This window comes from Tamandua tetradactyla, chromosome 1 (assembly GCF_023851605.1).
Source record: "Tamandua tetradactyla isolate mTamTet1 chromosome 1, mTamTet1.pri, whole genome shotgun sequence".
In the NCBI taxonomy this organism is placed as follows: Eukaryota; Metazoa; Chordata; class Mammalia; order Pilosa; family Myrmecophagidae; genus Tamandua; species Tamandua tetradactyla.
This window is the reverse complement of record NC_135327.1, coordinates 50884247-50904272: the sequence shown is the minus strand read 5'-3', so window position 1 is coordinate 50904272 and position 20026 is coordinate 50884247. Positions and strand designations below refer to the sequence as shown.

The 20026-nt window shown below is 37.9% G+C and overlaps 1 long non-coding RNA gene across 1 annotated transcript in view; it reads left to right on the top strand.

Moving 5' to 3' along the window:
* Nucleotides 1-19429, top strand: part of LOC143646473 (uncharacterized) — a 52897-nt gene extending 33468 nt beyond the window's left edge. The window contains exon 5 of the long non-coding RNA XR_013157483.1: nt 19273-19429. This is a non-coding gene — a long non-coding RNA (uncharacterized LOC143646473). The remainder of the gene's footprint in view (nt 1-19272) is intronic.
* Nucleotides 19430-20026: the final 597 nt, after the last annotated feature.

Here is a 20026-nt window from a genome sequence, read left to right as displayed (position 1 = left end):
TATTTCAAAAGCATCTCTTAATGAAATAACATGAATTTTCCAACTCATACATTTTGTGGATATCTATAAAGGATATGATTATTTCTTTACTGCTAAAAGGACATAGGGCTGATCATAGATTCTATTTATATCCTTGTTTGTGGATATAATCACTGTGAAAGCTTTTTCTTACAAATAAGTAGATATGATTGGAAGGAGTTTTGTTATAGCAACGTGAAAGCTTTTCCCACAAATTAAGTATGCATAATTGGAAGGATATTTGTTATAGCAGTGGTAGTCAATTATTTGAACTTTACAAATATATGCCAAAATCTCATTGTGATCTATTTTTAATATCTTTTAATGATTCTATAAACTATGAACTTGGTTAAACCACCCTCAATTTTGCTGAAAGCTCATAATAAAAAACCCCAGACTTGTAAAAGGATTTCTATCCCAATCATTAAAGTTGCTCAATATCTCAATTTTGGGGAGGAATAGCAAAAATGACAATCAAGGATTATCAAGGATACTCAAATCCTCCTTCAACTAGAGATATCTTATATAGCTATATATATATATATATATATATACACTCTCAAAGACTGAGGAAATCAAAATATTGCTAATATGTATACATCATGCCAATGGAATATTTTTATAAAATGTCTTAAAAAACATTGCACACCTTAAATACACACACACACACACACACACACACACACATACATATGGTCAAAAGCACAAAGCTAGAGACCAAGTCATAAGAAAATATCATAAGTGATCTGAACTGATTGGCAGACTCGCCTCTTTTTTTGGAGGGGGGGGGAGAAGATTTGCAGATTTAATTGAGATACATTCACTTATATATATTCCATCCGAAGTATACAATCAATATCTCACCATAACATCACTTGGCTGGACAATCATCATCACACTCAATTTTAGGCCATTTTCATTTTTCCAAAAAGGTAGATACACAAAAAGAAACTCCAGACACCCCTTAACCCTTATTTCCCCCTGTTACTGACTCCTAGTATTGGTGTGGCACACCAGTTACTGTTGATGAAAGAATTTTAAGGTATTATTATTAACTATAGTCCATACTTTGCTATAGGTATTTTGCTCCACATGCTACTCTATTACTAACACTGTACCAGCACCATATACTTGTACTAGTTCATGCAAGAATTTATTTAAATTCGTAGCATTAAGCAGTGATATACATGACTCAAAACAACCCTTTTCCACCAAAGTCACTTAAAATACAGCATTCTTCATTACATTTCCAACAACGACCTACCCTCACCCATGTCTATTTCCAAACATTTTAAGTTCAACCCCATTTTATATTCTGAACATATTAGATTAGTGGTCCCCCTTCTCTAGATTCTATCTATTCCTAGGTATCCTATATTCTACATTTTAAGACTCTTTACATATTCTAGTTAGTTCATATTAGTTAAATCATATTGTATCTGTCCTTTTCTGTCTGACATTTCACTCAGCATTAGTCCTCAAGGTTCATCCACATTGTCATAAGCCTCAGAACATCATTCCTTCTTACGACTGCATAATATTCCATAGTTTGTGTAAACCACATCTGTTGATGGGCATTTGGATTGTTTCACTCTTTTGGCAATTGTGAATAGTGCCGCTATGAACATCAGTGTGCAGATATCTGTCTGTGTCATTGCTTTCAGCTCTTCTGGGTATTTACTGAGTAGCAAGAATTGCTGGGTCTATATTTAGTTGTCTGAGGAGCTACCAAACTGTCTTCCACATCAGCTGTACCATTTTACACTCCCACCAGCAGTGACTAAGTGTTCTTATTTCTCCACATCCTCTCCAAAACCTGTAGCTTCCTGTTTGTTCAATAGTGGCCAATATTATAGATGCGAGATGATATCACATTGTGGTTTTTATTTGCATTAACCTAATAGCTAATGAAGATGAACATCTTTTCCTGTGTTTTTGACCTTTTATATTTCTTTTTTGGAGAAATGTCTATTCATATATTTTGCCCATTTTATGAATGAGTTGTTTGTCCTCTTATTGTTGATTTGTAGGATTTCTTTATATATCCTAGATATCAAACCCTATCCTAGATATGGTTACCAAATATTCTCTCCCATTGAGTTGGCTACCTTTTCATCCTTTTGACAAAGTCCTTTGAAGCACGAAAGTGTTCAATCTTGAGGAGTTCCCAGTTCCCATTTATCTATTTTTTTTCTTTTGTTGTTTGTGCTTTGGGTATAAGGTCTAAGAAGCTATCTCCTAAGAAAATGTTTCCCTATATTTTATTCTAGGAGTTTAATGGTATGGATTTTATATTTAGGTCTTTGATCCACTTTTAGTTAATTTTTGTATAGGGTGTGAGGTACGGCTCCTCTTTCATTCAGGCCATTGCCAAGACAGATTCGGCCAGACATCCCTGCTCCCACTGTGTGCACAAGGCTGCCTCTGCTCCCTCTGGAACTGAGACCAAGGCTCTGCCCTGGGAAAACAGGCAACTCTGTGCTGAGCCACCGAGGTGGGGTGGGGCCAGCCAAGGCACCAAGAGCTCCTATTGCCTTTAAGTAGCCTCTTTCTTGATTTAGGGCTTCCCTGTTACTGCAATCCTTTAAGGGTTTTCTGGGGCTTTTAGAAAGATGTTTGTGTCAGTTCTCATTGATCGTTCAAAGCTTTTGCAGGGGCCTGGAACTGTGAAGCACCTCCCTTTGCCATCTTGATGTAGTGGGGCCTCATGCCTCATTTTTAAACCCATCAGCCAAACCCGTCCTATCTGTAGGAACAAAAGTAGAGCATCGTCGTTCTTCAGTATAAGTAGATATCTTTTGATGCATATCAAAATATTCATCTTACAGAATGTATCTTGTAATGTGTATTAAGGAAAATGGGATAAAAATCAATGTTTATGTTAAGTTATAAGACAAAGACAATAAATCAATATGCTACTTCTCATTACTTAATTTATCATTATTCAATAAAGCTAAAGTTTATAAATTATTTTGAAGGAAAGAGAATGACAGAAAGCATGTATTTCTTTGAAATATATATTTACACATCTCTATGTATGTGTGGGTTAGTCTGATGTTCTGCTTTTTAGAAAAATGAAATGGCTCATGTATTAAAGATTATAAAGAATTTCTTAAATTATATTGGGTATCATAATCACACTTTCTCTTTGTACTTAGTTTAGAAGAAAAGCATAAACTGCTAAAAACAAATCATCTGGCAGCCAGCATACAATTTAATTTTTTTAATTGGAAGAAAAACAATTTAGCATTTACAAGCCCAAACTAGATAATGTTACTGTACTTGTGATAAATAGCTAATGATAATCACTTGATAAAATAGATTTTAATTCTCTTATTTAATAACGCCAAAGGTGAAAGAGATCTCATAATATTTTATTTCTGGATTTTAAACATAACAAGGTGATTATCACAGAAAACAACATAATTAACATTTAAATGAATAAGAGTCACTAGCTTATCCTTCATTCATTCAAAGCTTCTTTTCTTCCTTGCTAATTATCTTTTCCAGGGATAAGAATTAAGGATAGATTTCTTTTTTAAAAAAAGGCTTACATTTAAACACATGAGAGTAATTGGCATTTAAGCTTTCAATATTTCTTATGCTACCTTTGCTTTATTCTCACAGGAATCGACCCCAAGAGGAAGTCATTCTTTCACATCATTCAGGGATTTAAGAGGTTAGGTCACCCTCTCCCCTATAAAACATCAGAACTAACAATCATTTAAAAATGAATGGCAGCAAGCATCAGGGAGAAGGTCCAAGACAGCAGCTTAGTGAAGAGTGGGATTCAGTTCATCCTCCAGAGCTGCTGGTAGACAGCCAGGAACAGTATAGAACAACTGCTGGGGCCACGTCAGTGACCAGACACACAGTGTACCCCAGTCTGGACAAGCTGGACCAGCTGCGAGTCCACCCAGAACTGTGAGTCCCCCTAGCCATGGCAGATGGTGCCCCTCCCCCACAGGCCACCTCCCAGAGGGGAAAGGAAAGAGACTTTAGCAGCAGCAGGGGCTTAGCACAACTAGCTCCAATTGTGCAATTAATTAACAAATTCTGACTCTGAAGATAGACCCTCAGCTCACTGAACCTCGAGTGAAAGCTGAGGGTGCTGCTTTTTGCCCTGGTGCTGAGGGGAGCAGGGCTGATGGAAAGAGGAAAAAAAAACAGTTTTTTGTTGTTGTTGAACAGCACAAAATACTCAAAAGGGTCTGGGCCCTGAAGGAAAGGAGGGGGTACATAGGACCTGGAGATACACAGAGCAACATACCTACTTAAGGTCTTGATTGGCAAACCCAAGAAACAGGGGTCCTGCTTTGAAAAGGATTTTTTTCTTTCTTTTCCTTTTTTTTTTTGTTTGTGGCTGTATTTCTATGGCTTGACTACTCTTTGGATAAAACTGCAAGGTTTCTCAGGCTCCAACTGCCCCTGGCAAGGGTGGAATTAAGCTTGTCTGAGAGACAAAGAGACTGGTCAGGTAAAAGGAAGTAATTCCCTGGAGTCTGTGCCTTCCCCAGGAGAGGGTTGGGGCCCAGCTCAGATGGAATCCCTTCCTCAAGGAATTCAGACCCCAGGCTCTGGAAAGCTGAAGCGACTAAAGCCAGCCTACAACCTCTCCTCTGTCTCAACTATGCCCTCAGCAGGAAGAGTCTGCTGAAGTTAAAGATACCACATCACTTTATGCTGGTGGGACCCACAGGCAGACAAGCACCACATACTGGGCAGGATAGGAAAAACACAGAGTCTAAAGGCTTTATAGAAAAGTCTTTCAACTTGCTGGGTCTTACCCTCAAACTGACTGTTTCTTCCTGGGCGAAGGCCAGTCTGGTCTGGGAAAATCTGACTGGGGTCTATAATACCTAAGTAGACCCTCCTAAAGAAAAAAAAAGGCACCATACAGGCAGAGCAAGAAACAAGAAAACAATAACTGAAAAGCTCTGATCTGTTAAACAAAACCTATGCTAGAGGTCTAGAATAAGCTGAACTGAATGTCAAAGAACAGATAGACAATAAACTCATTCAGCAAGAAAATCCTGTGTAAAAAAGTGAAAACAATCTCCAGAATAAACTAATTAAAGAAATTAAATGTCTAGACAACAATAAATAATGAATCATACTAGGAAAATCGATGATGTGGCCCAGTCAAAGGAACAAACCAAGAATTCAATTGAGTTACAGCAGTTGAAACAATTAATTCAGGATGTTTAAACAGATGTGGAAAATCTCATCAAAAATCAAATCAATGAAAATTGAGGGAGGATATAAAGAAGGCAAGGAATGAGCAAAAAGAAGAAATTGAAAATCTGAAAAAGCAAATCACAGAACTTATGGGAATGAAAGGCATAGTAGAAGACATGAGAAAAACAATGGAAATGTACAATGTTAGATTTCAAGAGGCAGAAGATAGGAGAACTGGAGGATGGGACGTCTGAAATCCGACAAACAAAAGAAAATATAAGGAGAAGAATAGAAAAATATGAACAGAGGCTCAGATAACTGAATGACAACATGAAGTGCATGAATATACATGTGGTGGGTGTCCCAAAAGGAGAAGAGAAAGGAAAAGGAGGAGAAAAACTAATACAGGAAATTATCACTGAAAATTTCCCAAAAATTTTTTAAATTTTTTTATTAATTAAAAAAAAATACAGAAAAAAACACAAACATTCTCAATATGTGATCATTCTATTCTACATATATAATCAGTAATTCACAATATCATCACATAGCTGCAGATTCATCATCCTGATCATTTCTTAGAACATTTGTATCAATTCAGAAAAAGAAACAAAAAGACAACAGAAAAAATAAAATGAAAACAGAAAAAAAACCATACATACCATACCCCTTATTCCTCCCTTTCATTTACCACTAGCATTTCAAACTAAATTTATTTTAACATTTGTTCCCCTATTATTTATTTTTATTCCATATGTTCTACTCATCTGTTGACAAGGTAGATAAAAGGAGCATAAGACACAAGGTTTTCACAATCACACAGTCACCCTGTGAAAGCTATATCATTATACGATCATCATCAAGAAACATGGCTACTGGAACACAGCTCTACATTTTCAGGAAGTTCCCTCCAGCCTCTCCATTTCCTCTTAGATAACAAGGTGATATCTACTTAATGCATAAGAATAACCTCCAGGATAACCTCTCAACTCTGTTTGGAATCTCTCAGCTATTGACACTTTGTCTCGTTTCACTCTTCCCCCTTTTGGTCAAGAGGATTTTCTCAATCCCTTGATGCTGGGTCTCAGCTCATTCTAGGGTTTTTCTCAATCCCTTGAGGCTGAGTCCAAGTTCGTTCTTGGATTTCTGTCCCACGTTGCCAGGAAGACATGAGTCATGTCCCACATAGAAGGGGGAAAGGTAGTGAGTTTGCTTGTTGTGTTGGCTGGAGAGAGAGGCCACATCTGAGCAACAAAAGAGGTTCTCTTGGGGGTTACTCTTAGGCCTAATTTTAAGTAGGCTTGACCTATCCTTTGTGGGGTTAAATTTCATATGAACAAACCCCACGACTGGGGCCTCAGCCTATAGCTTTGGTTGTCCACACTGCTTGTGAGAATATCAAGAATTCAACTTGGGGAGGTTGAATTTTCCCCCGTGCTCACCATTCCCCAAAGGGGACTTTGCAAATACTTTCCTCTTACTGATCAAATCACTCTGGGATTCGTTGGGGCATCACTCTGGACAAACCAACAAAATCTCATGTCTTACCCAAGGTTCCATGTACTTATGTTGTTCAACCAAGCTATCTACGTAAGTTATATTAGGAAATGCACTAGTCAAAACATAAGTTTTGTACCAAATATTTTTTGCTTTAGTCTCACACATAAGTTGAAATTTTAAAATATTAATTACCATCTATTTTCAGCACCCCGCAGTAATGACATTCCTTTGTTCTTCCTCATGCACAAACATTTTTTAAATTTCTACATTTAGTCACTGTCATTATACACTCTAGGCAATCCTAGATTATACCATCTCAATCTTTGTCATCTATCTTTCTGATTTCATTTGTGCCTCCAGCCCTCCTCCCTCTATCATTCTCACATTCAGCTTCATTCAGTGTTTTAACATAATTGTATTACAGTTAGGTAGCATTGTGCTGTCCATTTCTGAGTTTTTACATTCAGTCCTGTTGCATAATCTGTATCCCTTCAGCTCCAGTTACCCAATATCTTACCCTATTCCTATCTCCTGATGGTCTCTGTTACGAACAAAATTCTCCAAGTTTATTCACTAATGTCAGTTCATATCAGTGAGACCATACAATATTTGTCCTTTTGTTTCTAGCTAACCTCACTCAGCATAATGTCCTTAAGGTCCATCCATGTTGTTACATACTTCATAACTGTATTCTGTCTTACAGCTGCCTAATATTCCATCGTATGTATATACCACACTTTGTTTAGCCACCTGTCTGTTGATGGACATTTTGGCTGTTTCCATTTCTTGGTAATTGTAAATAATGCTGCTATAAACACTGGTGTGCAAATGTCCATTTGTGTCCTTGCCCTCATGTCCTTTGAGTAGAGACAGCATATAGATGGGTCCTGTTCCCTAATCCATTCTGCCAGTCAATGTCCCCCAATTGGGAAGCTTAATCCATCAACATCAGTGTTCTTACTGCCCGGGCTTTTTGCCTTTTGGCTTTTATATGTCCTTCTAATTTTCCTTCTTTTTACCTTTACTCATAGTCTTCCTTTCTACACTCTTCTCCACACCTCTCTCTTCTACCTTCGTATCTGTCTCTAGTGCTCCCTTTAGTATTTCTTGCAAAGCTGGTCTCTTGGTCACAAATTCTCTCAGTGATTTTTTGTCTGAAAATGTTTTAATTTCTCCCTCATTTTTGAAGGACAATTTTGCTGGATATAGAATTCTTGGTTGGCAGTTTTTCTCTTTTAGTAATTTAAATATATCATCCCACTGTCTTCTCGCCTCCATGGTTTCTGTTGAGAAATCTACACATAGTCTTATCGGGCTTCCCTTGTATGTGATTGATTGCCTTTCTCTTGCTGCTTTCAAGATTCTATCTTTTTCTTTGACCTCTGACATTCTGATTAGTAAATGTCTTGGAGTACATCTATTTGGATCTATTCTCTTTGGGGTACGCTGCACTTCTTGGATCTGAAATTTTAAGTCCTTCATAAGAGTTGGGAAATTTTCAGCGAAAATTTCCTCCATTAATTTTTCTCCTCCTTTTCCCTTCTCTTCTCCTTCTGGGACACCCACAACATGTATATTCGTGAACTTCATATTGTCATTCAATTCCCTGAGTCCCTGCTCATATTTTTCCATTTTTTTCCCTATATTTTCTTTTTCTTCCCAGATTTCAGATGTTCCATCCTCCAGTTCAGAAATCCTATGTTCTGTCCCTCGAAATCTACCATTGTAGGTTTCCATTGTTTTTTCATCTCTTCTACCGTGCCTTTCATTCCCATAAGTTCTGTGATTTTTTTTTCAGACTTTAGATTTCTTCTTTTTGTTCATTCCTTGCCTTCTTTATATCCTCCCTCAATTCACTGATTTAGTTTTTGATGAAGTTTTCCATGTCTGTTCATATATTCTGAATTAAATGTTTCAGCTCCTGTATCTCATTTGAATTGTTGGTTTGTTCCTTTGGCTGGGCCATATCTTCAATTTTCCTAGTGTGATTTGTTATTTTTTTGCTTTCATCTAGGCATTTAATTACCTTAATTAGTTTATTCTGGAGATTGCTTTCACTTCTTTTACCTAGGGTTTTCTTGCTGAATGAATTTTTGTCTATTTGTTCTTTGACATTCAGTTCAGCTTTTTCTGGACCTCTAGCTTAGGTTTTGTTAAACATAGGAGAATTTTTCAGTTCTTGTTTTCTAGTTTCTTGCCTTGCTTGTATGGTGCCTTTTTTCCCCCACCCTGACAAGGGTCTACATAGCTATTATAGACCCCAGCTGGATTTTCCCAGACCAAACTGGCCTCCTATGAGGAGGAAAGATTCACCTGCGTCGGTTTTCCCTAAGGGTGAGACCCAGCAGATTGACAGACTTTCCTGTGAAGTCTCTGGGCTCTGTTTTTCTTATCCTGCCCAGTATGTGGCACTTGTCTGCCTGCACATCCCACCAGCATAAGATGATGCGGTACCTTTAACTTTGCCTGGGGGCATGGTGGTGACAAAGGAGAGGTTATAAGCTAGTTTTAATGGCTTCAAATTACCAAGCCCTGGTGTCTGAATTCCTTGAGAGAGGGATTCCACCTGAGTTGGGCTTCACCCCTCCCCTGGGGAAGGCACAGGTTCCAGAAAAACCCTCAAAATGAGTTTGTTTCTGCCTATGCCTGGGGCCGTTGCAACCTGAGGAGCCCTGCTGCTGTATACAAAGGCAGTTAAGCCTTTGTAGAAACACAGCCACAAAAACCTCTGTTTCCTTCTCTTTTTTTCCTTTTTCCATCAGCCCTGCCCCCTTGGCACCGGGGCAAAAATGAGCGACCTCTGCTTTAACCAGGTTCACCTGAGCTTGGGGCCTGTTTTTAGTAGTCAGAATTTGTTAATTAATGCCACAATTGGCATTTGGTTGTGCTCAGCCCCTGCTGCTGCTGAAGTCTCTTTCCTTTCCCCTCTGGATGCAGCCTGTGGGGGAGGGGCGCCGGCCACCGCAGGTGGGGAACTCATGGTTCTGGGGGGGCTTGCAGCTGGTCCAGCTGGTCCAGCTGGTCCAGACTGGGGTACACTGTGTGTCTGGTCACTGACATGGCCCCAGGAGCTGTTCTGTATTGTTTCTGGTTATTTACTAGTTGTTCTGGAGGACGAACTAAAATGCGCACATTGCTAAGCCGCCATCTTGGCCCAGAAGCCAATTTCCCAAATTTTATGAAAGACTTAAAATTACACATCCAAGAAGTGCAGTGTACCCCAACCAGAATAGATCCAAATGGATGAACTCCAAGACACTTACTAATCAGAATGTCAGATGTCAAAGAGAAAGAGAGAATCTTGAAAGCAGCAAGGGAAAAGCAATCCATCACATACAAGGGAAGCCCAACATGACTATGCATAGATTTCTCAACAGAAATCATGGAGGCAAGAAGACAGTGGTATGATATATTTAAGATACTAAAACAGAAAAACTGCCAACCAAGAATTCTATATGCAGCAAAATTGTCCTTCAAAAATTAGGGGGAAATTAAAACATTTACAGACAAAAAAATCACTGAGAGAATTTGTGACCAAGAGACCAGCTCTGCAAGAAATACTAAAAGGAACACTAGAGACAGATAGGAAAAGACAGGAGAGAAATGAAGACTATCAGTAAAGGTAGAAAGAAGAAAAAATTAAATATGGCATGTAAAATCCAAAAGACAAAATGGTAGAAGAAAGTACTGTCCTTTAGTTGTAATGCTAAATGTTAATAGATTAAACTCCCCAATCAAAAGACATAGACTGGCAGAATGGATTGAAAGACTAATCTATATGTTGTCTACAGGAGACACATTTTAGACCCAAGGATAAACATGGGTTGAAAGTGAAAGGTTGGGAAAAGATGTTTCATGCAAACAACAATCAGAAAAGAGGAGGAGTAGCTATACTAATATCCAACAAATTAGACTTCAAATGTAAAACAATTAAAAGAGACAAAGAAGGACACTATGTATTAATAAAAGGAACAACTCAACAAGAAGACATAAGAATCATGAATAGTTATGCACCAAGCCAGAGTGCTCCAAAATACATGAGGCAAACACTGAAAAGAGAAATAGACACATTTACCATAATAGCCTGAGACTTCAATTCCCCACTTTCATCAATGGACAGAACATCTAGACAGAGGATCAATATAGGAACAGAGAATTTGAATAATACAATAAATGAACTACACTTAACAGACATTTATAGAACATTACATCTCACAAGAGCAGGATAAACCTTTTTCTCAAGTGTGCATGATCATTCTCAAGGATAGACCATATGCTGGGTCACAAAGCAAGTCTTGATAAATTTTAAAAGATTGAAATCATACAAAACACTTTCTCAGATCATAAAGGAATGAAGTTGGAAATCAACAATAAGCAGAGGGCCAGAAAATTCACAAATGAATGGAGGCTCAACAACATGCTCTTAAACAACCAGTGGGTCAAGGGAGAAATTACAATAGAAATCAGTAAATATCTCAAGGCAAATGAAAACCCAACATGTTGAAATTTATGGGATGCAACAAAGGGAGTGCTAAGAGTGAAATTTATTGCCCTAAATACCTAGATCAAAAAAGAAGAAAGAGCAAAAATGGAGGAATTAACTGGTCACTTGGAAGAACTAGAAAAAGAACAGCAAACTAACCCCAAAACAAGCAAAAGGGAAGAAATAACAAAGAATAGAGCAGAAATAAATGAAATCAAGAACATGAAAGCAATCGAGAAAATCAACAAAACCAGAAGCTGGTTCTATGAGAAAATCAATAAGATTGAGGGACCCTTAGCAAGGTTGACAAAAAGTAGAGAAAGGATGCAAATAAATAAAGTCAGAAATGGAAGAGGAGATATAACCAGTGACCCCGCAGAAATAAAGGAGGTAATGAGAGGATACTATAACCAACTTTATGCTAATAGACTCGACAATGTAGATGAAATGGACAACTTCCTAGAAAGGCATGAACAACCAACAGTGACTCAAGAAGAAATAGACGACCTCAACAAACCAATCACAAATAAGAAATTGAATTAGTCATTGAGAAGCTCCCAAAAAAGAAAAGTCCAGGACCAGATGGCTTCCTATGTGAATTCTACCAAACATTCAAGAAAGAATTAGTACCAATCCTGCTCAAACTCTTCAAAAAAGTTAAAGAGGGGGGAAGGCTATCTAACTCACTCTATGAAGCCAACATCACCCTGATGCCAAAGCCAGACAAAGACCCTGCAAGAAAAGAAAATTACAAACCAATCTCTCTTATGAATATAGATGCAAAAATCCTCAACAAAATTCTTGCAAATAGAATCCAGCACCACATTAAAAGAATTATATACCACAACCAAGTAGGATTCATCCCAGTTATGCAAGGATGGTTCAACATAAGAAAATCAATTAATGTAATACACCATATCAACAAATCAAAACAGAAAAACCACATGATCTTCTTGATTGATGCAGAAAAGGCATTTGACAAACTTCAACATGCTTTCTTGTTGAAAACACTTCAAAAGATAGGAATAGAAGGGAACTTCCTGAACATATTAAAGGGAATATATGAAAAACCCACAACTAACATCATCCTCAGTGGGGAAAAACTGAAAAATTTCCCCCTAAGCTCAGAAAGACAAGGATGTTCACTATCACCATTGTTATTCAACATTGTGTTGGAAGTTCTAGCCAGAGCAATTAGACAAGAAAAAGAAATACGAGGAATTAAAATTGGAAAGGAAGAAGTAAAACTCTCACTGTTTGCATATGATATAAAGCTATATGTCAAAAACCCTGAAAAATCCACAGCAAAACTACTAGAGCTAATAAATGAGAACAGTGAATTGGCAGTTACAAGATCAACACTCAAAAATCTGTAGTGTTTCTACACACTAGTAATGAACAAGCTGAGGGGGAAAGCATGAAAAAAATTCCATTTATGATTGCAACCAAAAGAATAAAATATTTAGGAATAAATTTAACTAAGGATACAAAAGACATATACAAAGAAAACTACAAGCAATTGCTAAAAGAAATCACAGAAGACAAATAAATGGAAGAGCATACTGTATTCATGGATTGAAAGACTAAACATAGTTAAGATGTCAATTATATCTAAATTGATTTATAGATTCAATGCAATACCAGTTAAAATCCCAAAAACTTACTTTCCAGAGACAGAAAAAACCAATAACAAATTTATCTGGAAGGGCAGGGTGCCCTGAAAAGCTGAAAATATACTGAGAAAGAAAAATGAAGTTGGAGGTCTCACACTACCTGATTTTAAGGTATATTATGAAGCTACAGTGGTCAAAACAGCATGGTATTGGCATAAAGATAGATATACTGACCAATGGAATTGAACAGAGTGTTCAGATATAGACCCTCTCATCTATGGACAATTGATTTTTGATAAGTCAGAAAAGCCAACATTATTTACAATTGCCAAGAGATGGGAACAACCCAAATGTCCATCAACAGACAAGTGGCTAAACAAGTGTTATATATATATATATATATGATGGAGTATTACACAGCTGTAAGACAGAATAAAGTCATTAAGCATGTAACAACATGGATGTACTTGGGGACATTATGCTGAGTGAGATTAGCCAGAAACAAAAGGCAAATACTGTATGGTCTCATTGATATGAACTAACATTAATGAATGAACTTGGAGAATTAAGAACAGAGGCCATCAGGAGGTAGAAATATGGTAGATATTGAGTAATTAGAGCTGAAGGAATACAGATTGTGCAACAGGACTGAGTGTAAAAATTCAGAAATGGATAGCACAATACTTCCTAATTGTAGCACAATAATGTTAGTACAACGAATAAAGCTGAATGTGAGAACGATAGAGGGAGGAGGGCTGGGCGCACAAAGGAAAGATAGACAATAAAGACTGAGATGGTATAATCTGGGAATGCCTAGACTGTACAATAATAGTGACTAAATGTACAAATTAAAAAAATGTTTTTGCATGAGGAAGAACAATGGAATGTCAATACTGCAGAGTGTTGAAAATAGATGGTAATTCATATTTTAAAACTTTACCTTATGTGTGAGACTAAAGCAAAAAAATGTGTATTTGGTACAAAATTTATATTTTGACTAGTGTATTTCCTAATATAACTTATGTGGACAGTTTAATGGAACACCGTAAGTACATGGAACCTTGAATAGGGCATGAGATTTTGTAAGTTTGTCCAGAGGAATGCCCCAATAAATCCTAGAGTGATGCCCCAATAAATCCCAGAGTGATTTGAACAGTCAATAAAAAAGTATTTGCATAGCACCCTTGGGGGAATGGCGAGAAAGGGAGAAAATTCAATTTCCCCATTTGAAAAACTCCTGATATTCTCGCAAGCAGTGGGGACAACCAAATCAATAGGCTGAGCCCTCAATCTTGGGGTATGTTCCTATGAACCTTATCCCCTCAAATAGGATAGAGTAACCCTATTTAAAATTAGGCCTAAGAGTCACTCCCAAGAGAACCTCTTTTGTTGCTCAGATATGACCTATCTCTCTGTCAGACAACATGGCAAGCAAACTCACTGCCCTCCCCTCTCTACATGGGACATGACTCCCGGGGTGTAAACTTCCCTGGCAATGTGGGACAGAAATCTTAGAATGAGCTGGGACTCAACATCAAAGGATTGAGAAAGCCTTCTCAATCAAAAGGGGGAAGCGAGAAAGGAGACAAAATAAAGTGTCAGTGGCTGAGAGATTTCAGACAGAGTCGAAAGGTTATCCAGAAGGTTATTCTTACACTTTATATAGATATCCCCTTTTTAGATTAAGGTGTATTAGGCTAGAGGAAAGTGCCTGAAACTATAGAGCTGTGTTCTGGTAGGCATGTTTCTTGAAGATGATTGTATAATGAAATAGCTTTCGCAATGTGACTGTGTGATTGTGAAAACCTTGTGTCTGATGCTCCTTTTAATTATGGTATGGACAGATGAGTAAAACATATGGATTAAAAATAAATAAATAATAGGGGGAACAAATGTTAAAATAAAATATATATATATATATATTGGGGAAGAAAATGAAATGGCAATGAAACTTCATGGACATAAAGTAAAACTTCAAAGAAAAGGTATACCTTTAATACATGTATCAAGAAACCAAAAAGGGTCCAAAAAAAAAAAAAATAGTGAGCTGAGTATTCAAATAAAGAAAATAGAAAAATAACAGTAAATTCAGTAAATAAAGGAAAAAGAAAATAATGACAGAAAAATAAGATAATGTCAGAAATCTGTAAAATTGTGAACAATAGAAATAACAGCAAATGGGAAAGATAAACAAAATCAGAAGCTAGTTATTTGAAAAGCTTAATAGGAAGGACCAACTTTAGCAAACCCTACTATAAACTATGGACTATAGTTAACAGTATAATTGTCATTATATTGTTTCATCAATTTTAACAAAGTTACCACACAAATGCCACATATTTTGTGGGGAAATGGCATTGGGAGGGCGATTTGGGAACTCTGTATTTTCTGCATGATTTTTGGGCAAACCTACAACTTCTCAAAATAAAAAAATGACAGCAACAACCAAGTATCATTAAAAAAGTTTAAGAAAGGGGAATTATATGACTAAATTTACAATTTAAGACCCTTTTCCTTGCTATGTGGGGCACGGACCAGATGAAGTGTCAATTGAAGACAGAAGGAATTCAAGTTAGAATATTGCAATAGTCAAGGTAAGAGAAGATGAAAACCTAATCTAAGAAAATAACAGTAACAATGGAAGAGATAGATTCTAGAGCTTTTAAGGAATTAGAATTGACAGGTCTTAATAATGGAGAAACTGTGAGAAGTGATGGCAAGGGAGGACTCTTAGGTGATTGTCAGATTTCTGACCAGACAGAAACAGGGAGTTGCAGCTCCATTGAGCAGGACAGGTGCAGAGGGGAGGGAGGCATTAACCAGAGCCAGGACTAGAGGAGGTGGGATGCATTTGGTGATTTTGAGATGGTATTAGAACATCTAAATCAAATTCTCAGCAAGTAGATGAATATAAGGGTCCAGACTGTAGGAGGAAAATCGGGACCAAAGATGTGGAAGTTCTCAGCATACGAGGTGGTGGTGGGCATGGGCACTGCCAACACGGAGTGTGGAGTGAGAGGGGCGAGGAGGGAAAGGGGACACTAGCAGACAAATTCCCCTGTCCCTGAAATGCCCAAGACCATTTTGTCCACAGAACGTGGTGGCCCATGAAGGCAGCAGGCTGTGAATGTGGTGGAGTTAACACCCCCAGGAAGAGCTCACCAGTGAGGACAGGGAATTGGGTAGTAAATAACTCCAGCCTCCTCTTCCCTCAGTTGGGACAACTCTGAGCTGTGTCCTGCTCTGTCTCTTGAGTATTCAGTGGGACTGAGCTCCAGTTACCCACAATGATGATGCACCTTTTATTGATAGTACACCTTATATTAGCTTCTTCCCTTCCCTGACTCACCTCCCACACCCATACCATTGTTTCTTAGGATCACCATGAAAATATGATACATGTACTCAAATTCTTATCTCACAGTCTCCTTTTTGGGAGACCCAGACTAAGAGAGGGAGAGGAGGGCCAGAAAGGCATGGAGAACTTTGGAGAGAGGTTGTGGATGAGACAGACAGAATAGTCTGATGTCATGGATGGCAAAAAGGAAAAGAATGTCAAAAAGCGAAAAATAACAAAATGGTGTCAAATGCTGAAGAAAGATCATAAAAGATAAGAAATGGGAGAGATCTATGGACTTAGGAAAATTGGGGTTCTGATAAGCTTAGGAAGAGAGATTTCCTTATAACCAGGGTGGTATAAACCAGAAAGCAGTGGACTGAGTTGCGATTGAATGCAGTTAGCATATATTGAATGTTTATTCTAAAGGCCAGAAACCCATGGAGTAGGAGAAAATCAGAGATACCTGCTTCTTTCTTTTTTTAATTAATTTTTTATTGTTTTTAAAATACCAAAAATATCAAATGCATGCATTCGTAACTTTTGATTATTCCATTCTACATATATAATCAGTAATTCACAATATCATCACATAGTTGCATATTCATTATCATGATCATTTCTTGGAACATTTGCATCTATTCAGAAAAAGAAATAAAAAAAAAACAGAAAAAAAAGTCGTACATACCATACCCCCTCCCCTCCCCCTCACTGATCACCAGCATTTCACTCTAAATTTATTTTAACATTTGTTCCCCCTATTATTCATCTTTATTCCATATGTTTTAATCATCTGTTGATAAAGTAGATAAAAGGAGCATCAGACACAAGGTTTTCACAATCACACAGTTACATTGTGGAAGCTATATCATTATACAACCATCTTCAAGAAACATGGCTACTGGAACACAGCTCCACATTTCCAGGCAGTTCCCTCTAGCCTCTCCATTACATCTTGACTAACGAGGTGATATCTATTTAATGCGTAAGAATAACCTCCAGGATAACCCTTGACTCTGGAATCTCTCAGCCACTGACAATTTATTTTGTCTCATTTCACTCTTCCCCCTTTTGGTTGAGAAGGTTTTCTCAATCCCCTGATGCTGAGTCTCAGCTCATTCCAGGATTTCTGTCCCACGTTGCCAGGAAGGTTCACACCCCTGGGAGTCATGACCCATGTAGACAGGGGGAGGGTTGTACCTGCTTCTTGAATAGTCTCATAGTTCCATAAGAAAATGTAAAATAAAATCTTTCTCCTTGTATTTCTTTTTCTGAATTGATGCAGATGTTCTAAGAAATGATCATGATGATGAATATGCAACTATGTGATGATATTGTGAATTACTGATTATATATGTAGAACGGAATGATCATATGTTAAGAATCTTTGTGTTTGTTGTTATATTTTTTAAAAATTAAAAAATTAATTTAAAAAGTAAAAAAAAATCATTCTCCACTTATACGACACTTATAATTAAGAGCACAATTACGTTGATTTCTGTGTGTACTGTCACCTATTCATCCATTCTATAATATAGTAGAGAGAGAGATTGAACTTACTGCTGGGGAGACAATGGGAACATAACTAGGTATGGTCTCTGACCCAACTCTTACATTTAGTGGTCCAGTGGGTGGAATGAAGAGTAATTAAATACTCATACATGCTAATTAAAAACTATACCTGTGGTTATTGCTTTGTGAAACAGAGTGTTATTATGGTGCTGTGAGAGCACAGAATTGCAATTTGGCCCATCCAAGAAGGCACAGTCAATCAAGATGAAGGAGGATGAGTAGTGGCAGTTTTCTGAGGGATGGGGGAAATGGAGAAAGGATTAGAGACAGAGGAAATAGCATGTTCAAAGGGCCTGTGAGGGGAGGAATTGTGGCAAGATATAAACTTGAAAGATGGTCCCAGTAACTGAAATATAAAGAGTACATTTCAAGAGCTAAAAAGGTAAGTTGGAGCCAAATAATGCTAGCTGTGCTGGCCATTTTTGAGTGTTGGCATCATCCTAACAAGCAGCCTGAGAAGCATTTAAAATGGGTTGGGGATGCATGGGTTTTGGGGTGGTGGCTGGAGGTATACATGACCAGTCTCACTTCTAAGTAGAGAATGTACAGGAGAAGGGCCCTGGTGGATGAGGTGAAATCAGTTAGGGGAACTGAAGCAGTTTGGCAAGACATATAGTCATAGGACTGGAGTGGTAGCAGTGGAGACCGAGAGCATGGGAGGATAAGATTTAGGAGACAAGAGACTAAATGTGCTTGAGTTTCCTAAAGAAGACTGAGCTTGAGTGCCAGCAGAACGAGAGGGAAGTTCGTCAATTGAAGTACCCAGGCCTATGGGATCAAGTTCCAGTCAAAAGGAGGTCATCAGAATTAGAGGCAGGGAGGGATGCATTGGAACAATGAGGACCATTTTAGTATCAGGTAGTTGAGGAGCCTCAACTTTATAGGATTGTCAGAGGCATCAGAGGATCAGGAATCAGAAAGCCATAGTCTAGAATGGTTTTCTACCCATTGTTCATGCGTCATTCGTTCATTCACATATCCATCCATTCATTCATTCATTCAACAAATATTCCTTGAGGGCTACTATCTGACACTGGTATGCTAGATGCTGAGGAAATAGACTAGCTACTGCTTTCATAAAAAATGTTTAAATCCACCACACCCACCCCTTTCCCCAAATCAAAGTTCTGCTTTGTAGTTTTTGCCAGTCTCTGGGGGGTAAATATACCCACCATGGGTAATTTCAAGCCAACATGACATCAACTGACTCACAAAATTCCTGAAAATTTAACAATTGGCTCTCACAAGCCAATACAAGCCAGTTGCAACATGAATGGGACTGACACTGTAGTTGGGGGGATAGGAGAAGTCAAGAAGGAAAATAAATACTATTATTTCATTATTGATGGCTCATAGTAAGTGTGAAGGAGAAACTTATGAGGTGCTGTGGTAGAAAATAATAAAGGGGGAAGGTGTTCTTAGAGTGGTGAGGCAAGATCTCTCCAAGGAAGAGCACTTAAACTGAGACATAATGCATGAGAGGAACCAAACAAGAGCTTTCCAGGCTAAGAGATAGCTAAGCAAGGTTACTAGAAGTTGGTGTATTTATTTCTCTGTCTCATTCTTTGCAGGAATTCTTGCAAGCTGTTCTGAGTTCCTCCATTGAAGTTTAGTGCTTTCTCTTTTTCCTGCTTTCCTGAAACCACTTCCTTTGGTAGTACCTGCCCACAATGACTTTGAGCTTGGTTGTGTGACTTGTCGTGGCCAATAGGACATGAGGAAAATTGAGACTTGCAAAAGCATTTGTGCATTTGCACTTTCAGTCTTGCTCCTTTGCCTTTGCCATGACAACATGCCTGAGCTAGCATGCCGGAGGATGAGTGACATGTAGAGTAGAGTGGAGTTGGCTCAGGTGACATAACCAAGGCCTGGACATGGGAAAGTGTCTGCCCAAGACCATCAGAACCCCTGGCTGTCCTACAGCTGACATTGAACTCGAATGAGGCCAGCTGAGCCTAGGTCAGTTCAGAGAACCATACCGTCCACCTAAAGACTCCTGCTGAACAATAAATGATTGTTGCTTTAAGCTCCTAAGTTTTGAGGTGGTTTTTAAGGTAAAAATAGTTTGGTTGCACAAATGGCTTCTTCATGTGTTTTCTCCAAGCCCATCCTTTTTTACGTAGAAAGTTGACAACATGTGGTAATGCATATATCAACAATACAGAGAATAAGAATTCATTTGTGAGGAGGAGAGAATTTTTCTACCAGAATGACAATTATATAGAACCTCTCAAATGTTTAAAAATGTAGTGAAATGATACCTTTTTATTTATAATTAAGAATTGAAAAAACATCCCTATTTCATTAAATAAATGTCCTCAGGGG